Source organism: Haplochromis burtoni, unplaced genomic scaffold, assembly GCF_018398535.1.
Source record: "Haplochromis burtoni strain Fernald_Lab_line unplaced genomic scaffold, NCSU_Asbu1 Contig_428, whole genome shotgun sequence".
NCBI lineage: Eukaryota > Metazoa > Chordata > Actinopteri > Cichliformes > Cichlidae > Haplochromis > Haplochromis burtoni.
In genome coordinates, this window is record NW_024582789.1 from 58,343 (window position 1) to 81,953 (window position 23,611).

General features: G+C 41.7%; 1 protein-coding gene across 5 annotated transcripts in view; it reads right to left on the reverse strand.

Moving 5' to 3' along the window:
* The window catches only part of pld1b (phospholipase D1b), a 49,940-nt gene extending 35,751 nt beyond the window's left edge, over nt 1-14,189 (reverse strand). For 2 of the 5 annotated variants that reach the window (XM_005945562.3, XM_005945559.3), the window contains exon 1: nt 14,076-14,189. The gene's annotated coding sequence lies outside the window, so the exon portion shown is untranslated. The other 3 variants (XM_042213220.1, XM_042213219.1, XM_005945560.3) reach the window with 3 other exon arrangements.
* Nucleotides 14,190-23,611: the final 9,422 nt, after the last annotated feature.

Consider the following 23,611-nt stretch of genomic DNA (forward strand, 5'->3'; position numbering starts at 1 on the left):
TGGAGAGGAAACTGGGAACCAGAAACAGGCTGTTTGTGACAATAGGAGGATCCTGAGGCGCACGCACACATAAATGCCACAAAATAGCTCTACAGAGTATCAGCATCCACTGACCTGAGCCCGCGGAGGTCGAGGGACACCCATCATTATCTTTAACGTCTTTATAACCATCATCATCATCATCATGTCTTTTCTTCCCAGCGAGAAAATACACTTCCTCTCAGAAGAAGAAAAAAGAAGCTGCCACTTCACTTCTAAATCTGTTCACACGTTCATGCACACGCTCGCTGCGGTGTGCAGTACACACACACACACACACACACACACACGATCCTGACAGCCAGTCTGCAGGTTGAGAGCAGAGTGCCACAACCAGGCAGACGGACAAGGGAGAGATTCAAGAGGGTGGGACAAAGGGGGGAGGGAAGAGATCGTATTGGCCAGGGGGACACTTGGTAGCCAATGAGAGGGCTGCTCTTATTCCAGTTTGCATTAAAGGGCCAAACAGTTAACATGAGAACCAAATTACATAATTTTCACGTTTTGCCTTTTCAATTCAGGCTACAGCTGAAAAAGTCCATCAGTTTTTAATCAGAAAGTTTTAAATTGTTGACAATTAATTAATTGTTAGCTCTCTAAGCCTTTTTTAAAAGAAAAACAAAATTCAATCATAATTCAACAACGCAGCGTTTGATGAGAGCCAACTCTCTGTACTCTTCTCACAAGAGTGAGAATGAAAATGAACCAGTGCAGGTGTTGAACTCCAGGCCTCGAGAGCCGGTGTCCTGCAGGTTCTAGATGTGTCCTTGATCCATCACAGCTGATAAATGGCGAAATTACCTCCTCAACATTTCTTGAAGTTCTCCAGAGGCCTGGTAATGAACTAATCATTTGATTCAGGTGTGTTGAACCAGGGTGTTATCTAAAACCTGCAGGACACCGGCTCTCGAGGCCTGTAGTTCGACACCCCTGAACCAGGAAGGGTGCTTATGAAGGTTTTCTTTGTCATATGTAGTTCTTTAAAGTCTGAACGCCTAAAATCACCACACCTAAATCTGCACTGCACAACCTATTATTGTGTTAAGACACACCTTGTTAACACAGGTTATAATATAATATCCAGCTCCACCCTTTTGACCTGAAAAACCCAGTTTATACCAGAACACTGAGCTTTCAGAGAAATGAACCAGTTTAGGTCGACGCTGTAGTTCTGCTGCTTTACAAAGCATTAACTGTCATGTTAAAGGCGATGGCTACACAACACACGTGGATGTTTGTGCTGTAAATACATCTTAGGGTAGTGTGTGTGTCCTTTTCCAAAACCTCTGCCAGTCAATGAGCGTGCATTAGTAGGACATGCAGGTATTTTTTGGATGACACCAGCTTCACTGTATTCTTCCATTGTGAATGAAATATGTGTGTGGGTTTGTAAAAAAATGTGTTTTTTTTACATCTTCAGAAGATAGCACAGACACCTGCACGGTCACATTTTTCTCTGAGTGAATGAGAAATTGTTTCAGGCTAAAAAATAATAAAAATTCTTGAACTAAGTGAGAGTAAAGTTGAAAGCCGGAGCAGCTTTCAACCGGAACAAGCAGTGACTCATTTTTGACATTCCAGAAAAGGACCAAAACATTCAGACTCCCACCCACATGTGAGCCACTGCAACACACGCACGCACGCAGACGCGCACACACACACACAAAGCTGGGCAGGAAGATGTATGAAGCCTGAGCCTAAATTGCAGCATTTCTCTATGGAGTCTGGTGCCTGTCACTTCCACCCCCGAATGTACAAACTAGTCCTTAAAATTACGGTGCTTGTTATTCATTTCCTGCCCGCTGTATTTTATAATCTCACATCACTAATTAATATATTTTAGTCCTGAGTTTTTTTATGAGCTGATCAATATTTATTTAAGCCCGAATGAGAAACAATGTTTTATCCAGATTAAAGTTAATGATTAAGAGTTTATAACCCAAAAGACATTCATAGATTATCTTAAGAGAATTAGAGAATCAAGGGCACATAAAACATAGCTGACAGCAAACTAATGACTCAATGACACAATATTCTGAGTTTATACAGTGACATAGAGGTAATCTAAAAGTAGTGGTACTAGGGCTGGGCCATATCATACCATTCAGGTAATATCAGTATAATGTTAGGCAATGATAAGAGAATGAAATATCGCGAAAGAATGTGGGTAAAACGCGCATGCGCAGTGCCTTTGTTTTCATACGCACATGGCGGAAAAAGCATGGCGGCGACGAGAATGAGAAGGGCGAAAGCAGATCGTTGAATGAAACAGATGAACCAGAACTGGTTTGTAAAAATGCTGCAACTTCAGTGGTGTGGAACTGGTTTAGCTTTCGTCCGTCAGATACACAACAAAGCACTATTTTTGGTAGAGCATGCTAGCGGGCCGTCGTTATTACCAAACCGATTTTATGTGGCACACGGCGCTCAAAAATCTGCCAAAAAATGTTTTCGTGCGACTTTGCTAAGCTACGAACTCGCACCGCTTGATGGATTGTTGAAACATTATGGCTGGCGTAGTCGGGAGCCTCGTGGAGTGATACGTGCTTCAACATAATATTACCGTACTGTGTGTGGATACGTTTTGTGGATATTCTACATGGTTATGTTGAGGATATGTCGGCCAGTTTCCACTGGAAATGCCTTTTGGTTAAACTGTCAGCAAGGAATTTGCACTGTTACGTTTTTATATAACTTTAATGACATAAAAAAGCTGCTTGTTTAAGTGAAAATACATTGATGGGGTTTTTTTGCACTAATAAAGTTGTGGAGTTGTAAAGCATTTTGTCTAGTGTCAATTATATCGTCAGTTATATCGTTATCGCAAATTTTCAAATGTACATCGTGATAAATATTTTTGGCCATATCGCCCTGCCCTAAGTGGTACTGCAACAAAATGATTCCTGTGCAGCCCGATAAGCATTTTCTGTCGCAGAATGATTATGAAGGACGCCACCAGCTGCACACAAGGTTGATTATTGCAGTCTCTAATTATTCTGTTTGTTTTTGGGGAGTTTTTAAGTTACAACGCTATGAAAACACAGCTAACATGATTAACAAACGTGGTCCATATCCATGTTTGAATATCTCAGGTTGAACTCAGGGCAAGATGGACGCTACACTGACTCGCTGTACCATCTTGTGGATTAAAATGGTATTACATGAGATTACAGCCCCGTCCCAGTTCAACTTTAGTCGATGTCTCAGCAACACATAACATCACAGCCGCTGTTTCTTCACACTCTAATGGTATTTTAGGTAATGTAGATTTAGCAAAGTATTTTAAACAGAAAATGTTGACTTTAAGCCCTGAATTAGTAAACCATGACTTCAAAGTCAAACCATCTGTTTTTCATGAATTGTAATTTTGGTGACAGATAAAAACATTCTTATGAAAGTAGCTTTGAAATTAATTTTAAAAAAAAAGAAAATCAGCTGCAGTATTAATAGGATGATGTTGAACGCTGGAAACCGTGCAGCTATTTTAATCTCGTCTTTTTAATAAGCATGTAGGGCAGCCGTTGCACTGAAACACTCTCTTGCAGAGGTGTCCTGTCAGCTGCTGAAAAAAGAAGAAGAAAGTGAGAGAAGTCACAGGATCCTGTGAAATGATCTTGTGAAACCCAGGCCTCTGAAAACAGAAGAATGTTTGAATGTTTATGAACCAACTACAAGGTCCTAAAATAAGAAACCGACTGAACACAATCTGCCTTAAAAAGGTCATTAACAAGTTACATCAAAGGCAAACACCTGGCACGATAACAGGTCTGCGTGTAGAGCAGCCCCTGCACCGCATGCTGCTATTTTCTGATGCAGCTCAATGCTCTGACAGCTCGTCCTTGTAAAAGACGATCATTAGGCGACAACCGGCTCCACTATTCCTCTTAGCTGACACGGTGATGATGTTCCTGGCTGATCTTACAGGCCATTAAAGACACCCAGCTCCGCCCTGAAACACTTTGATGAAACACAGCCTTAACTTGTAGAGAGGCCAAAGCATACCTGAATTCATATCTGAGCAAAAACAGCCGCTTCTAATTTGACAGTTCAATTTGTTATTGCAAGATGAAAGAAATGTCAGCATGTGGGGTTTCCAGACAATAAGGCAGTTCTTGTTTGTTTTTTAGGTGGTGGACAGTCTGCACTGGTGGTTAGCTACACACAAGGAAGTTACACATTTTCCCCTTATTAACATGTTCACTGTCACATAGAGCCATTAATGTGTCACACTCTCATAATTCCCACCAGCAACTGTACGAAGAGGCCGGGGTTAACTTTGACAGATATTAGGAAGCACAGACGGCCATCAAGACTACCAACAGGCTACAATGACCCTACATTTTTTTTAAGGATCATATTATTTTAATTTAAAGACAATAAAATCTCTTTTATATCCAAAATCCAGAAAACTCATCACATATGCATGGGCATGTAATAATAATGATAATTCCAACAGGGCTTTAATAATTCACGGCTGTGTACCATGCAGGGTTTGGTTTGTCACTCCTTTTGAATTAACAATAAGACAATAACGGTATTTCATGTGCTGCAGCTGCTTTTGGTTTCTGTATTTCTCTCTTTGTTTTTTATTGCTTTTAATGGTTTTAAAGAACAAAATGTTGAAATAAGGCAGTGGTTCTTTCACTGACTTCCCAGCATGCATGTGGAAAGTTCCGTTTTAGGAATCAGAGCCTCTCAGCGGTCTAAAACAATGACCTGCTTAAGTGATTTCCTTCCACAATGCACATGTCATCCTGTAATTACTGGGTAGAGCTGTTGCAGGAAGCTCAGCTCCTCCATGACTCAGACACAAAACACACAAGGTAATAAAATCACACTGTTAACATACACAGACCCAGGACATGGTGATAATTACATTTTACTGAAAGCCTTTAAAGTGCAGGAGAAACATAACTGTTCACTAAATGCGATGACAATGAAGACAACACGACAGTGACACTTAGTGGTCAGCTCTGACAGCTGCATCACCTGTCACACCGATCAGGTCTGCACACACACCTGGGCAACATTTCCTTCTGGAAGGACAAAGAGGCAAAGATGGCATAAACACGGGGCCGCACATCATCGCTCACATGTCCAGGACTGCACTGCTCTGTTATTATCAGCATGTTCCAAACACGGCATGAAAACCCCTCAGTTGTTCTACAAAGCAACAACAAGAGTATTAACAGGAACTACAAAGAGAGATCGAATTTCTTCCATATAAGCTTCTCTTCACTGCCTCCCATTAGACTCAGAACTGAATTTAAACTCTTCGTCAATCAGGAGACAGACACCTTTAAAGATTAGGTTTTCCTTTTCAAGTTAGGGCTGGGTCAGGTGACTTTAACCCTTAGTAATTCTCCTATACGTTCAGACTGTTGATGAACTCTCATCAAGTCCCCCACTGAGCACTTCACTCATTTTTATCTGCCACCCATGCATGAGTTTCTATGCTCTTCTTTTGTGGTCTGAAAGGAACAACTCGGGATCCCTGGGAGGAGCTAGAAAACATCGCTGGGAAAAGAAACATGTCTTATTAGCCTGCAGCCAGCATGAAATAATGGATCTGAATTCTCCGATTATCTGAATGACCCTTAAATGTTGCAGCTTTTATCAGAATAACAGACTGTTTTAACCGGGCTTGACAGAATAGGAGGAAGTGATATTGTGGACGTTTGTCTCAAAGGAGGTCAGATTTAAAACCACAAACTATGCAGGTTACAGGTTATCTGTCCAATCTCTCTCTCTAGGTGAAGAGAGTCCTTTTTTTCTATCCGTCTGTAGTTTCCATCATTTTCCACAGAAATCTGCGCAGCTTATGACTGTCTGCTGACTCAATTCCCCCTCTTAGGCAGCAAAAGACAGCGACATGTTAACCCTGCTTTCTTCACAGCCATCGGCTAAAAGCCAGACTTTAGAAACGTGTCAGTCCTGTCGTTCTTCTGTAAACTAAAGTCAATCAAATTGGACAAGGAAGACAACACTCACATATAAAGCAGGATAACCTGTTAATCTTCTGATAAAGTTGAGTTAAACAGCAGCACAGAGCCAGAGTCCATCAGTCGACTAGTTTTATTAACACGTCGCTCCCTTTTATTTATCACGGGTCGTCCTCTTTTCCTGCTAAACGCTAAAAAATGAGTGAACGTGCGCCTGTTTGAGCTGATTTAACAGAACACACTGGAAGGTGTGCACCATCTGATCACCATTATTACTTAAATAACTATCACTGTTTGATAAATGCTAAATGCTTAGAGCCAGAAAACAAACACACAAACAAACAGCAGACTGTCTGGTTTAGCGTTTCCTCTGGGCTGGTTTACGACCTCACTAAACCATTTCCTGGTGAGTTTATGATCGCTGTCACTAGATTTGAGTCTTATTAATCAGCGTGTTGTTTATTTTGCAAAATGTGGTCCCATTAGATGCAAAAAGCATGTTAAAGCAGGGCATGCTTCACAGCACGCAGCATCAGATCCAGCTCGCTCTACTGAAGTCTGATTTTTGAACATCTCCAACCGAGGACTTGATATATAGAAAGTGATTTCTCTTTCTTTATCTCCTACAAAGTTGGGAGCGTGGAACTGTCCAAATCATCTTGATATGCTGAAGCATTAAGAGTTTGTTTGGCTGAATCTAAGGGGCTGAACTTCCCCCTCAACCAAACTTTACATGTACCGGTCTCCTGGCAACCGCCAAACCCAGACTCATCCATCAGACTGCCAGACAGAAAAGTGTGATTCATCACGTCAGAGAACGCGTCTCCGCTGCTCCAGAGTCCTGTAGCAGCACGTTTTACATCACTGCATCGGACGCTTTGCGTTGCCGTTGGTGATGTAAGACTTGGGTGCAGCTGCTCGGTCGTGGAAACTCTTGAGCTAATTGTGAAGCTTGGAGGTCTGTAGTGGTTGACTGCAGAAAGTTGGCGACCTCGACCCCACTCTGTGATTTCACGTAGCCCAGCACTTCGTGACTTCTGTCCCAGATGTTTGTAGAAGCAGTCTGCACGCCTACATGCTGGCTTTTATACACCTGTGGCCATGAGAGTAATGGGAACACCTGAATTCAACTATTTGGATGGGTGGAGTAAATACTTTTTGAACTGTAGCGTAGATTGTTTGAGCAACATTGGAGAGCTCAGATGAAGACGAACTGCATCTGGGCTCAAGGTTGCGACACACTTCCTTTTTCCCGCAGTAGAAATGTGTCGCTGAGAGTGTGTGTGTTTGTGTGTGTGTGAGTCTTATCGCTGGAGTAAGAACGAGTAGGAAAGACGCCCGATTTGTATCCGTCTCTTTCAGCATCAGAACACTCAGCATTTCGTTCTCGATAACATTTCTTGACGCCATCTTTCACCACTATCACATGATCATAATCTCCTGACACAGATTATGAGAGCTCACCAGCCAAACCAGTGGCACAACGGACTCTGTGTACAATTCGATTTACTAAGAGATGTCAGGCATCCAGCTGACACTCCCACAGCAAACTGAGTCACCGTCATGAAAAGGATAAAAAAAAAACACATTTCCAGTCAGAACTGAAGTGAAATAACTGGATTTCATCAGGATATCCAGCAAATGTATCCATTTGACAGAAAACTGCTCAGAAACTACAAGCCTGAGTTTTTGAGGCCAGTGATTCTTTTTATGACACCACCAAACATTTAAAGAGGCCTTATTCTGCATTTTCTGTTGCACTGTTACAGATGCTCATATTAAAATGCCGGTTAAGAGCAGCGAGACTATAAAATCAGCAATAGAATAATAGTTAACAGATGCGTGTCACGTCTTCAAGCTTCTCCAGTTATTTTTAGTTAGCTATAGAAGGAGTGATGTCGAAGATAAAGGTCCAAAAATAGAAAGAAATCACCAGGCCAACAAAACGCACCAGCTGAAACATGCATACTTTTCCTGTTTGCGCAATGAAACGCTTGATGCATGTGCAGGTTCAGGAAACGTGTGCAGTTTCTGAGTTTGGCTTGATTCACGGGAGTTAAAGTCATGTTAGTAAAACACATGTAGCCCAAGCTCATCCTCTAACCCATCATTTTATAAATCAAAAGCCTAAAAGATCTCACAGTTTTGTCCCATTACAAAGAAATCCTGCTGCACCTTTCTTTCACCTCACACTCAGCAAAGAATCAATCAGTGAAATTAGAGAACAAGCACAGAACAAGTAAAAGCAGAAGTTATTTGTTGCACCACAGCAAATGTCTTGCATTGTTTAAAAAAATGACAATAAATAAATGGAGATTTAATGCTGCATCTGTAGATGGAAAAACAGGAACTTTTCAGTCAAGTAATTGAATACTGACGATGAAAATATATCTCACTTTGTTATTTAATGGTTTAAGCATTACTTCGTCCTTTCTGAAGAACAGAATACAGTGAAAAAAATGTTTTTAGTCTAGTGGCTCAGATTGGACTCTTCAGCGAGCTGGTTCGGGCACATATGAAGAACTAGCTGCTGAGCATGGACCAGTTAGTTTGTGCGTCTTGTCTTTGTATTGGTAAATAGTCAGAGTGAGGTTTACTGTTACACCTGCAGATACAACATGAACACAAAATCAGCAATCTGTTGGTCTGCCTGGGATGGAGTCAGATTCCCAGCTTGAGTTATTCTTTTAGTCAGCCAACAGCTACAGTTTCTAATAACGAGGTCAGTGCATGTACAAATACTCCCTGGGAGCCTAAAGCTCATTTTTCAGCCTCCTCTGAAAACTTTTTCCTTGTCTGAGCTCTGAATGATGTCAGCGAGGGAGGTTATCCTGTATGTGGTAAACTCAGGCTGAAACGCTCCACCCGTCTGTTGCTCAGACCTACGAGGAGCTAAAACAGCCTGTTTCACACAGATCATAAACTGCATCAAGGCTCAGTATTAGATTAGAAAGGTTTATTCTGAATGTGAATCATGCAAAGCTACTCTAGTAGAGTCCACGAATGTAAACAGGGACCAGAAAATGAGCACTGGAAGAATAAAATATGGTAAATGGCCTGTATTTGTAAAGCGCTTTTCTAGTCCCTGATGACCCCAAAGCGCTTTACACAACATCCAGGCATCCACACATTCACACTGGTGATGGCAGCTGCATTGTAGCCACAGCTGCCCTGGGGCGCACTGACAGAGGCGAGGCTGCCGGACACTGGCGCCACGGGCCCTCTGTCTTGCCCAAAGACACAATTTCCGAGCTGGGACTCGAACCGGCAACCTTCCGATTACAAGACGAACTGCCGCCAATAACCCCAAATCTTTCATTTTCTGAATGATATGCATCTAAAATAAAAGTACTCATTAAGGAGTGAACCTTTTTAAAAGGAGATCCTCCGGGTGACCTTTGTGTTAACCTCCTCTCCCAGTCTAACTCAATGGTAGGTTAGAAGGTTTTCTGCATGTTCGTTGCTTACAGGCCAGAAGATTAAAAAAGGGTTCAATTGATTCTGAAATAAAGTCCCTTTAAATTAATCTGTTAAATATATGCTAGTGCAACTTATACTGCTTTTTTAAACTCATACGGCTTAAACACATTAATATAAAGAAGGGATTTTAAATGATTTAATGGCACCGTCCCTCTTTCCTCTAGTTTCCAGAATCATAGACTGCTGCTGGTTTGTTTAACACCTTCAGCTTTACCGAAAAGCTCAGCAGCAGATTAATGTCAGGAGCTTCAGGCGAGTCTCTGATTTCTAACAGGTTTGCTCACGGCGTTGGTTAAATCTTCCTCTGATGGCTGTCTCGACTGCAAACAGACACAGGCCACATTTTCCTTGACGGTGATTAGATTATCCTGAAAACACCAAATAACTGCAGTTTGTGCGACTCCTGGCTATTCAGATTCGACTCGATGGCACTGATGGGAGCAGAGACTTAATTCAAGTCGACGTGCTCCTGAGGTGAAGCTCAAGCTTGCGACCTTTCAGATACAAGATCATCTCTTTAACTCCGAGACACAGTCAAGTCACATTAATAAATCAGAATTTGTTTTGCTCCCGTCTCAGCAAATTCAGTGTGCTTTATTCAAAAAGAGACGTGACTAACTGTGACTTGACGGGCAGCTCTCCTTCAGGGATATCTTGACTGATCGCCAAGTCCCTCTAGATGAAAGTCTCAACACTTGGCAGCCATGTTTAAAACATCTCTGGGCGGCTATTTAAAGCTTCGATCTAAATGAATCGTCTTTCCTCATTACCATATCCGTAACAAAGACACAAAGACTAAACTAGCTCTACCTCAAACAGATGCAGCAGTACTGACGTAGATCCGGGGATTTTAATACTTGAAGCATATTCACTTCTGTATTTGTTCAGGGCCTTTTGTTCCAGTGAAGAGACAACATGACGTTACTTGAGACAAGAGTGCTTCCAGCTCTGCATCGACAGTCTGCCCTGTGCGGCCATCAAGCGCACAGCCAGCTCCTTAAAGAAAGGCTTTGCCCAGTTTGGTGCGAAGGAGTGTAGTAGAGCTGTGACCAAAGACTGTATATAATAGATGGCTGCAGCCACTGTCACTTTACCCACCATCATATCTTATACTGAAGCCTTGGATCACTTTGAGCTTTGTCATGTGGTTGTTCTCAAACCAAATGTGCTGAGAAAGGGCTCACAGGGCAGCCACGCTGTAAATCACACCCCGCTTTATCCTGCTCCATAACTCTAATGAGACCTTAACTACCAAAACAAGCATCACGATGTCTTAATAAGACTTTAAAATAGCAACTGAGGCCATAAACCCATAAGGAACATGTGTCCTGGTGTCATAAATCAAGTGAGAAGTCGGGTCATTTTATCATTGACTTCTATAGGATCTGACTTCTTTTTGCAAATAGAGGAGCCGACACGTTGCAGCAGCACAAACTCCTTTTTTAATATCACTGATGGATTTTTCAAATATTTAAATTACACTCAAAGGTTTGTCAGCTATTTTGCAAGATATGTAAAGAAAATCATAAAATTAAATTAAAATTATTTTAATTTATCTAAAAAAAATAATTAAAGACACAGAATTTTAAAAATAAATGTACATTTTTTTTCATTTAATTAGAAATAAATCAGAATATTGTTAAGTTGTGGGTTTCATTGAATAAACTAAAAAGAAAAACATAATACAAAGCCTCCCTTTAAAACACACCTGGGGGGTTGTATTAACAAAATAATACAAAACATTTAATAAACTGAAAAATGAGAAAGATTGTTTATTGGCTAATCAGCTGATCCATGTGTGTATGTTTTGCTCCGTGTTACCAGTTGTTTTATGAGCCAGATGTATTTGAACTTCAGCAGCTGTATCTTACTGCACTTTACTGTATCGGTCTTCAGTTCTGCAAAGTCATGACATTTAGCTACTGATAATATTGATTAAAGGCTGGACCAAACCCACCGCTCCCAGTGCCCCTTGAGCTCTCTATCAGCATGTGTGTGTGTTGGCTGGAAAAGCACACACGCCCACGCCCACAAAGTCAATTAAGCACTCCCCACGCTGTGGCCTGTGTTTTGCTGGAAGCGCCAATGAACACAGCATATCCTACCTGCGTACAAGCCGGTCCTATTAATCAGCCTCGACAGTCTCTATGGAAGCGAGCGAGTCAACTCTGCTTCGTTTAAATCAGACCAACAAAAATAAAACCCTCCGACACACTGGAGAAGCAGGTCTGTGTGAAACAACACAACAAGAAAAGAAACCGCGTGTCACTTTTCCCGCACTTGTCTTCAGACTTCCTGCTTACACTTCCTGTCCATCTCATCGCATCCTAGCAGTGTCTCAACAAACTTCATCACTGACCTGAACTGTAATTTTGTTGCCCCACAACAATCTTGCAGCAGCAGCGATGATGCAACTCTGTTAAAAGGAACTCTCTGCAGGCTTTCTGAACTGTGAAACCTTAAACACTGGAATCTTTTAAAAACAGGAAGGTGGTGGTGAACTTAAACGTTGAATTAACTATTTTGATTACGAACTACAGGTACTGTTTAAATACGCTTAAATAACCAGGTGGGGTCATTTGTGACTTTTTGATGGTTCTGTTTGTTTAACACTGAATGTCATTTATGCATCAGTCACGTTCTGCAGCAGTAAATCTTTCTATTCCAGGTCCATCATCCACAGGTCACAGCAAACTATCACATTGCAGTCGTGAAAAGTGGAAACTTTAAAGCAATCTGAGTGTATAATGTCAAACTTCTTTACATATAGATATTTTTGGAACACTAATGATCCAGTTCCCTATAAAAGTACCTTACAGCTGGCCTCATATATTAACCCACTTGCAGGTTAAAGAGAAAAAAGCTTATTATCTCAACTCAAATGGTTTCACCTGATATTCTGCTTAGTTTAGATACTATACACTCACAATGCTGTGACACACTCACTCTGGACACAGCAACACTGCTGAAAAAGTGCGGACTATATCAGACATGCAATCTGTTTGTAAAGTGATGACGTATCGACCACGTTTCCTGCTTTGGATGAGCCTTTCGTCGTGTGTCTCATTTTTCTGAGCAAACATGAACTTCCAAAACCTGTTTAGCTATTCTCTGTGTTTTCAGCCTTTTAAAGGGATTATTTATGAGCAGGATGTCTTTAAGTTTCTAAAAACTCATCGTTTATATGACAGCATCAAATGTTTGAACACTTTCAGTGTGGACATTAAGCTTAGGATCAGGACTTTTTCATAATTCAAATCATGCAGCAGCATATTAATGACTGAGCTCATGTTGCAGACACTCTCTTGACTCGAGTTTGGTCATTTTTCAGGGACCTTTAACCTCCTCTGCCTTAGCTGTGCTAATATGTTTATCTCAGCCTCTCAGCCCTGTTAGCTGCATCACGCACACATCATAAGCTGCCAACTACCATACCCAGAGCCCTTCTGCCTCTGTGTCCATCCAGCGTTACATACTTCAGTCAGAACACAGCATATCATCTTTAAAATCTACCTTCTTGCTTAGCTAAAGCTCATAAATCCTCGTTTTCATGCATCTCTGGATGTTAAACACCAGGGAGCAAAGCCACACTCATTATTTTATTATAGCTGAACCTTTTTAACGCTCAGGCACCTCAGCGTTTGATAGATTTTGAGGGCTAATTGAGCATTTGGACTGGAAATGGTTAAAATGTTAACAAGCAGATACTCACATTTAAGCAGGCGTTATCTAACACGACAGAGGCTGGTTCAACCCCAAAAAGAAAAAGAAATCTCTAAGTTTACACAACCTAACCGGTTTGATTTCTCTGAGCATGTGTGTTTAAAGTGTGGAAGCTGTCCCTTAGGGTACCTAAAGCGCCAGCTGAGTGTGTGTGTAATGTTGTGTTACAGTGCCACATAAGCTGTGGAAACAGACACGCAAACAAGAAGCAGAGAGCGTAAACTTTCGCGCTTTAACCAGGAAAATTGGCCCTGAAGGCGACTCAAAGGTAATTTTGCTTATTACAAGGTGCTGGGTGAGGATGGTGAGTTGTGTTACACACTGACTGGTATGGAGGAAGTGTTTCGCTGCAAAATAGATCGACGGCTGAAAAAGGAAGAAGTGCGCAGTGACAGGTCGGCGGAGTGACGCACCGACACGCCGCAGCTGCAGCAGCTGAGTCGCTCCTCGGTACTGGTCTGACCCGTTCCCCGTGCTTCCCTGAAAACGTTGCCTGAGCCCTCCTCCGGGCCAACGTTACGCTCTGTGGATCTCCTCATTCGATTCAAGCGACACTGAGAGCAACACATGGCTCATAAGTGCTCGCTGCCTCCCAGGGCAAACTGCTGATGATGTGCACGGGCACTGCGGTGAGGAGGACGGATGCCAAGACATGCCAAAAAAAATCCCAAAACAAAACAGCGCATCCACCCACGTCTACCCCGCGCTTCCACCACATCACATTTTACGCGCAAAGCCACGGTTCCACTCTTTACGCGTTTACGCACCTGCGCGACCACATCAGGAGTAAACTTTGCCGACAATCACAGATTTAATCTTACACACAAACATCTGGATGAGCCACAAACGGCACAGCTGGACCCCAAAACGAAGGCTGAGTGTTCGTCTTACCTCCTGATGTGATGTGAAGTGACGGCAGCCGGAGATCTGCTGTGGTGCCGCGAGCCGGTGACCAAAAACCACCAAAGTGCAAAGACTTACAAGACTTCCTGTTCAGTCCCTGTCAAAATAAAATCCGCACAGGCAGGACGGTGAGCTTTCTTCCATGTATTTCCAACTTGGTGACATAAAGCTACTATGGTAGTTCTATTAAAAAATAAATACATCTAAAATAAAATACGAACTCACAGAATACAACTACAGCTTGTTTTAATAACATTTCAAATAAATACAAATTTAAAAAAAAATAATTAGCGAAGCACAATTAAAAGACTATAATTAAATGAATAATCGATTATGTTTTATTAAAAATAAAATAAAATAAACAGTAACATGATCAAGCTGAGGGGTTTGTTTTGACTCATCACACAGGAGTCTGACTGTTTGTCAGTCTGCATACTTTACAGACGGTATTGAATGTAAAAAGGTAAGAAGGTAAATGTGAGTCCTGAGATGACCCACTGGCAGGAAAGAAGGACAAAACACCAGTGTGCTGTCATTTTGATTACTTTCTTTTCCTTTTAAAAGTAGTTAGTAATTAAGAATAATGTCATTTTATCTCCAATTGTTGAGTATTTTAAGAAGCTACACACAGTGTTGGCTTTCACTCAACTTCCAGTCAGTTTGTCAGCACGTATTAAGATCTCTGAAGACACTGGAGTAAAACAGTGTAAACAGTAATAGACACAATTTAAAGTGCCACACTGACGGTGTTTACAAGAACTTTACTTAATTTAAATCACTCTATTAAACTGAATTTACAAAGGTTACCTAAATTATTTTTATTTATTTATTTTTGCATATACTATTATATATTGTACATATATTTATTAGTTTCAGATGTAGCCATTTGTATATTTTGCCTGTTTATGTTATTGTATTTTGCACAACTCTGTTGCTTGTGAAGCTCGCACACAAGAATTTCACTCGCATGTGCTTTACCAATGTACCTGCACATGTGATGTGACAATAAAAGTGATTTGATTTGATTTGAATATACTCAGATATATGTCTGCGTACTGATGAGTATGTTTGGGTCACATTTATCCATCCATTCACTTCTATATTTCAGTTTGTGCTGTTTTAAAATGCCAGTCTGGTGTTTATGATTGAGAAATACATTTTTTGGCAACAGGAGTGGCACAGACTCAGTCAGAGAGAGCATTAAAAGGGACTTCGGGTTTAGGTGGCTTGCAAGTGTGCACAAATTATAACAAAGGCTAAAGGAACTTAATTAGCATATCCTATATGAGATTTTCCTGCTTAAAATAAGAATATGTCGAGTTGTTCCCTTTTTTGTGTTTTCAGTTTTGTGGAATGACGTCAAGGAAACAACGTTCAAATTTATTTCTGACTTTACTTTGAAGAGCACACTGCGATACTTCCGGATCACACAGTTTTTCTGTCTCTACCTTGATGAAGTTGATAAGACACAGTGGCTTCCTCTGTGAAACCACGCCTGAAAACCTCTGTAGCTCATTGCACTCAAGAACAAAAGTTACTTGCCATGAATTTAGAAAAAAAACAGACAAACTTCATGTAAAGACTGAAATATAGAAACAATGAAGAGTTACTCACAAACTGAAATGCTGACTTATTCAGGCTGATTGCCACACATGCACTCTGCAGCTGGGCCACATGATCTGTGTTTATGTGGGAGAAGAGGAGGAGGATAGCACAGAAACACAGTACTCATTTCTGGGTAACTGTGTCATTCCTTCCCTTTTTTGGTTACGTCCCTTTATCTGTAGGATATGTGAGAAGTTCGGTCTCTGATGGTAATCAAATATGCAAATACTCCCACGGGAAAGTGAGAGATTACTGCACCTAATTAGAGGGTTTGAGACCAGAGTTTCTGGGTAAAAAAGAAACTGATATCATCATTTTGTGGTGCAATGCCACATTTGTTGCACTCATATGTAGTTGGGGGCAAAGATTTGGACAGATGTTTACAGTTTTACTAAGTGTAGAACCAAATTAAAAGAATCATAAACATGTCTGTTTATACATGGCCACAGGGGGCAGAAGTCTAAGCAGAAACTGGCCTTTCCCTGACCACTTCCTCCAGCTCCTCCAGGGGAACTCCAAGCCAGCCGAGAGACGCACCCTCAGACCTGAGGGTGTCCCTGAACACCCTCTCGTGCTCCCCTCAGCTTTCTGGCCAGCGGTATTATCTGACCAAAACATCTGATGTGTTTTGTTAATATGTCCAGACCACATCAGATGGTCCTCATTCTGGAGAAAGCCCTGGACCCCTTTATATTGCATAAGGGAAGAAAGCATTTAAGGGGCCACTGTTCCCCTGAAAGTGCTCCCATCCGACATGGGAGAGGCATAAAAATGTGTATACTGTAATTAAAAGTTGGACATGTATTCTTTCTAAAGCCCAGCTGTGGAAACTCTGCTGGATTCAAGTAAAAGTTGGATTTCACTCTATGGTGGGCTGGAGCTACTCTTCACCTGTTCTGTGATCTCAGTAAACTCTTCCCTGGTGATGTCAAGGTGCCTACGTGCATCTGCACACGTCAAATCTTTCTACACATTCAGATGACAAATCTCATATTTATCATTCATCTTATATTTAACCTCATTGATTCTGTTTACAGATAATACCACAAACATAAAAGATCATTAACGGGCCACAAGACGAGGCCCCAAAACAAGGCAGGAGAAAAACCTCCAGAAACACAAACAAACAAAAAGTTAGAAAATTGGCAAACTTAAGGAAATGCCTGAAAACTCCCGTAGGTGTTTGGGGGGGCAAACAGGGGCGTAGATATCATGGAAAGCGATTAACTGATTAACATCAGAAAACTGGAGTAAAATAACAAAGGGAGCGCAGGCTCAGCCAGAAACTGTTTATGAAGGAGGAGCTCGGGTGGAGGTGACTTAATAAATGGCTGAAATGTGTGGAGCAATGGTAGGTGTAGGCTAAAGCACCTGAAATATTGTACCCATATGAGATTTGGCTCGGCGATCGTGGCTCAAGAGTTGGGAGTTCGCCTTGTAATCGGAAGGTTGCCGGTTTGAGCCCCGGCTCCGACAGTCTGGGTCGTTGTGTCCAAGGCCCGGTGGCACCAGTGTCCGGCAGCCTCGCCTCTGTCAGTGCGCCCCAGGGTGGCTACAATGTAGCTGCCATCACCAGTGTGTGAATGTGTGGATGACTGGATATGTAAAGCGCTTTGGGGTCCTTAGGGACTAGAAAAGCGCTATACAAACACAGGCCATTTGCCCTCCTGACTAAGGCTATGCTGGATCCGTTCACAGTTTGGATGCTTCCTGCATTGTTTCTGTCATGAAGTTGACCTTTGTTACTCTTCATTTCCTGTTTTGTTTTTGCCTGCTTTTCCACCTCTGTTTCCCTGTCAGTCATCTCTGAGTATGTCAGTCGCTTCTGCACAGGGAGTTTGCTAATGAATTGTAGTATCTGCAGTCAAAATAGGAGCCGGTTGACTTCTCTAATTACTACAGATGGGCAGGTCAGTGCTTTTTTTATTACCTCCTTTAGCAGAGGACAGACTGGATCGACCCACACCTGATAAGTCACACGGATCAATAAAATGTTAATTAACCATCTGTTTCCCATTTCATGCATTGACCTGCTGCTGAACTTTAGATGGATGAACTTTGAAATCAGCTTCTCAGTGTTGTTTTGTGTGAATAAAGATTATTAGCTATTTTTAAAAATGCTTAAAGTCAGTCTCATATTTGGTTTGACCAATTTGGTTGTGAATTTATATTTTTCAGTGGTGCTCTGTGTTATGAACTGCATGAAATAACACAGCAAGAACTCACAACAACTGTGCCCACTGTACAGTTGTTTTCCATTTGTTTCCCTTTCTAAGCTGTTTTAATATATATCACAGTCTGACTAAAATAGATTTCATCTATCAACCTCATATTTCCAGGGGGGGGGGGGTCATCATAATTAAGTTTTGGCATAAAGGTGTGACATTGCTTCAGTCACAGAAAAGAGCATAAGGACCTCAAGTGGTAGTGGGCTGCAAGCCACTTTGCATTGACTGAGCAAGCTAAGTCTCCTCTGTGTAGCCTCCTCTTCTTGAGCCAAGTTGGTAACATTCTTTAATTCTATTATTTATGCACATGACAATAATTCAAATTCATGTATCTCAAATGCAGGCTGCACAGCTTCTGATCAGGATATTTTCTGTCTCTGCTTTGATGTAGTTGAGTGGCTTCCTCTGCAAAACCACATCTGAACTTTTGCAGCTCTTTGCTCTGAAGAAGAAAAGTTGCCCAGCTTGAAAAACAATGACCATGTGACAGGAAAAAAAACTGCACGCAGCTTCAACCCTCCGTCACATTCTTAACCTTCTGAGGTCTGTGTGGTACGGTCCTAACCATGACTCTAACTAACATTACACTTTCATCCAAAACATCCTTTTGCTACTCTCCGAAATATAACAATGTAAGATTAACACCAGTGCTGATTTAGAGCTCGGGTGATTGAGGAGCCTGGTGTAAGAGGAGTCTGTCCTTGACCTCATGATGTGAGCTAAAGCGATTAGGAGGAGACCCAGGAGGTGATTTCTCGACTACTGACTGGAGCCGTTGTCTTAACGTTTCTTTGCCGGTCCTTGTGTGCCCATTTATTCTTTCCTCTGATTTCTAAACTGGTTTTCCAGCCTGTCAGACAGTTTGTCCCGTTGATGCCTGCCTATTTGTTAGTAATAGAGGAGTTTGGTAAAAGCTCACCTCTACATCTCTTTGGATTCATTTGCACTGGTTTGAGAGTAGGGTTGCTGTGAGCCAGTGGCTCTGGTGCTGTGCTTGGATCAGGATAACTGATGGCAGGTGTGTTTTATTGTGCTTCCTGCCTCTTCTGTTTATGCTCCAGACTGCAAACAATGCTGTTACATGATCTCGTTTTTGTGTGCAGGCGAGGACCGGCTTGTTCGGCAGTCTGTGCAGGGAGGTAGTCTTGTCCCTTCTGAAAAGATGCCGGGCTCCCCCTGAAAAGAAATTCCTCAGATCCTTATCTATTAGAAGACTCTGCAAGTTGGTCTTAGATCCCAATCTGATCTCCATAACAACAAACCCTGGAAACAATAGGCGTGTATCTATTTGCACTGTAATATTCAAACACTGCTTCCTCTTCCCACTGCAGCAGGATTCCCAGCCTCTGCGTCTATAAAATCCTGGTTCCAGCCCTGCGGTCTGTGGACAGACCTGCCACATGGCTCCACATCAGCAGCCTCCTGTCTCACACAAAGCCACTGTTATGGCTGCACTATAAACCCTGAGCTATCTCACATTCAAACTCTCCCTCTGTGTGCTCATTAATAACACACACATTGACCTGAAGGCGTTTATTTGCTGTGCTGTGTAAACACCGGGGCCTGTTATGCACAGGCTCATGCAAACACACAGTGAATTAAAGCACATTGGATTCTTCCTTCATAGCGAGCCTGTGGTGTGTTTATTTACCGGACAGTGTCATGATTTCTGGACCAGCTGCTGAAATATTTCTCTTTCGTGTCCAGCCTCACTCGAGTCCCTCGTTCGCATTTGCAACTCAAACACCGCAACTGCAGGGACTGATAACCCATCAAATAATGCAAATTACATTTTCCTACTCATGCTGTTATTTAAGTTGGTTACCTTCTAGGCACACTTACCTCCACTGTGCATCGTGTGTAGCTGATAAATACATTTTGAGTGCTTTGCAGTGATGCTACAAGAAAACTTTGAACTGAATTGTTGAGAGAGAAGCGTCAGTCAGATCAAAATGAGACTGACCGACTCGTCTATCTGCTGCACGTAGAGATCAATAATTATCACTTATTCATTCCTCCAGTTGAGGAAATTGATTTTGCCAAATGGACACTCACCTGTTAGGCAACTATCATTTTCTAACTGCATTAACATTCACATCAAATGAAGAACATTATCTCTAAGACAGCCTGAATGTATCTTGTTACTGGAAAGACGTTTATTCTCCACCACGAGCAGTTTCTTCTTTTCCTTTTGCCTTTCATAAATATTTTGTCAATTACTTTATTGTTTACTTGAGTAGAGCTTCTAGGCATGTGTGCTTTGCTTGAGTCTTTCTTTTTCTGACGATCAATTTGAGGAGAGTTATTTCATATCACTGTTCACCTCCTGGACATCAAACTAATTTGAACATAAACTGGAGGCAACAGTAACACATAAAACAGGATGCTATCTCCTCCTGGACTATTGTGACTATTGTAAAGTGTAATATCTCCCATGCATGACTTTTCCTAACCTAGCGAGGTGATCTCGAGGACCTTTTTTAACTGAAGAGTTTACAATTTCTATCTTTCATATTCATATTTAAGTCAAAATAGAGATAGAGAATGATGTAAGAAAGGAAGGACAGGAGAGGAAGAGGAAGAAGATTTTATTCAAAGGAAAGGACTGCTCAGTGACGTCTGATTAACTAGAAATGTAAAGTTTGCATGTAATATCCTCGTTCATTTTAATATCCCCACTTTTTTTAGAGTTGTTGTTTTCCTTACATTCGATCTATTGCTTACATGAACGTTCATATTGTGAAACGTCTTGCAAAGAAAATATTGTCATGGTTGGCTGTGTGGCAGGCAGGCAAGCTGGAGTGACGGACCCAAAATGCAGAACTCGGCTGTACCACGTGACTGGTTCAGGAAGTGGTTCGAACTTTGCCGCGAGCTATGACAGAGATATAAAGACTTCAGACTTCATTCAAAATGTGGGTGTTTGATGGAGAGTTGCGGTTAGTGAGAGTTTGGAGACAGTTTGGAGGTTTATGAGAGTGAGGAGAGAAAGTCAGGAGAGAATGGAGCCAGTTAAGAAGAGGAGGATGTCCTCCCCTGTGTGGGAACATTTTGATCTTATTCCTCCCAACAAGGTATGTAAATTTCTACAGAAGATGTATTTTCACGATACTGATGGTGCAATACAATTTATGTTGAGCTGTCTTGACTTTTGTACAAGGTGAAGTGTTTGCTATGTGCCAGGGAGCTGGGATATAACAACAACACCTCATCCATGCTTAGGCACTACAGAGCTTTGCATGAGAATAAGGGGGACACCGATTGTGGAGCAAGACCAGGTGAGCTCTCCTCAGGAGAACAATCTCAAATAGATGAAGACCTGGTTAGCATGGTGATTGAGGACTCCCAGCCATTTAGCATTGTGGAGGACAAAGGATTTAAAAGAGTTGTTAAATCATTAAATCCTAGCTATGTTCTCCCCACTAAAGCTTATAAAAGCAGTGAAAATCTAGTTTTTACAGAATAAAATGTGAACAGGCAGGACTGTGTAGCTGTCCACACCTCAACGTTACAAAAGCACAACCACTGTCCACACCTCACCTCACAGTAAATGATCATTTCCATTTTTAGCATTTCCAAATAATCATTTTCCATACTGCCAGTATAAATATACACAGTATGCTGCCATCACTACAATATACATGTTTTACACACTCCTTTTGTTGGAGGCTGTGTGCAAAATGCCACACTCTTCAAATTCATGCCAACTAATATTTTTACGTCCAGTAAGTGTCCTACTAGAGCAAATGAAGCTTCAAGAAGCTCTGCGCTGGGATGAACCAATTGGATGAAAATTGGAATGGAAAACAGGAGGGAGACACAGCTGGGGGGGGTTCAGGCTAACGAGACACGGGGAGCACAGCTAGACACACTGAGATTAGGCACAATCTTTCACAATAAAATGGGAAACAAGAAACAGACACAGACTTGACACTGAACTGAACTTATACTAAATGAGAGACACAACCTAAGAACTAATCCCTCACAAAGAATAACTGAAACATAGAATAATACCAATAAACAAAGCATGACAAAGTGATCAGAATACAAACCATAATACAAAGAACTGAAAATGCTGGGTCAAAATGACCCAGGACCGTGACAAATACAGGTTTATTAACTTTGTGGTATTCAAAGGTTGCATTAAAAACTGGTGAGTTTAGTGCAGGATAAGCTGGTTACTGTGCAGTACTGTGATATAGTTTACGGTAATGTTGGGCTGGTGCAGAGCAGCTGTGCGGATCATGCTCAGTAGAAGCAGAAATCAAATGAAACTTAATGTGATGATGCTCATTCACTCACTGATTTCTGTCTTTAAACTAGCTTTCTACTGTCTGCAGGGAGCAGCTGTGACAGCTCGTGTCACTTCTGCTCATATTGAATTCAGTTGGCTAAATCCACAATGATCAAGGAAGGGAGCAGAAGCAGCTGCGCAGCTCAGCTGATCACAGCCTGTACACCACAGCTCCTACCACAGGAAAGGAATCGTTTTCCCTCAGAAGTCCCTGAACTTGCCATAGACTCAAAAAGATGCAGGAAGGGCCCAAAGAGTGCCAAGAAAATAATCCCACACCATTACACCTCCAACAGTCTGAACTGCTGATACAAGAAATGATGGATTCATGCTTTCATGCACCAAATTCTGACCCTAAAATCTGGACTTGCAGCAGAACTTGAGACTCATCAGTCCAGGAGACATTTTCCAGCCCTCTGTTGTGAACGTTTGGTGAACCCGTGTGAGCTGCAGCCTCAGCTCCTGTTCTCAGCTGACAGGAGTGGCACCCACTGTGGTCGTCTGCTGCTGCAGCACGTCTGCTTACAGTTTTCACATGTTGTTGACTGGATATCAAACACTTGTATATCGGTAGATTTCTTTTACTATATTTTATTAATATTTTGCTCTTTACTATTTTCTTTTCTACTGTACCATTCTGCTGAGTGACTGTCTTCTGCTCGTCAATTACATTTCATTGCAATGCTGACCGTGTGCTAACCTGCATGTGACAAATACAACTGAAAACTGAAAGCTGATAAGATTGTTGCGTTGGGGTTGTATTGGAATAGCATGATGGCATGTTGAATTGATAAAAAAGAAAAGAGTACATCTCATATCTTTGTGTTTGTGGGTTCTTTATGTGTTTATGTTTGTTTGTGTTCTGTATGTGTTTTTTAACTAAAAAGTAGCAACAGCTGTCAGATAACTGCAGAAAGAAAGTAGTAGAAAGTATAAAATGTTACACCAAGCTGTTTCTGTTATTGTGTCTGTCCTGTTTTACATGAATGACACAAGACAGAGAAAGATCTCTGCAGAGCTTATCATTCAACAACTTCCTGCTTCAGTGTCTTTTTTCAGCATCACTTATCACAGATGTTAGCGATCCCACGGCTCACGGACGCAGGTGGTGCGGGCGATGCAGGTGATGTCACATTCCAGGGAAGCCGAACGTTCCTGCAGATCCCGCATTAGGTGGAAGGAATGTTTATCTGTAATCCTCCAACATTTACATTAAACGTGTGGCGTAAAAATGTGGCTGCGCTCTTAAAGGAGAATGACACAGTACGTGGACTCAGACCCGCGTCTTTAGCGCACACTTAATGTTAACATGTATGTGGTCTGTGTAGATGACATGTGTTAAGCATAAATTACTACGATATTGATTTAATACAGTGGTTCCATCAGGCCCTCCAACA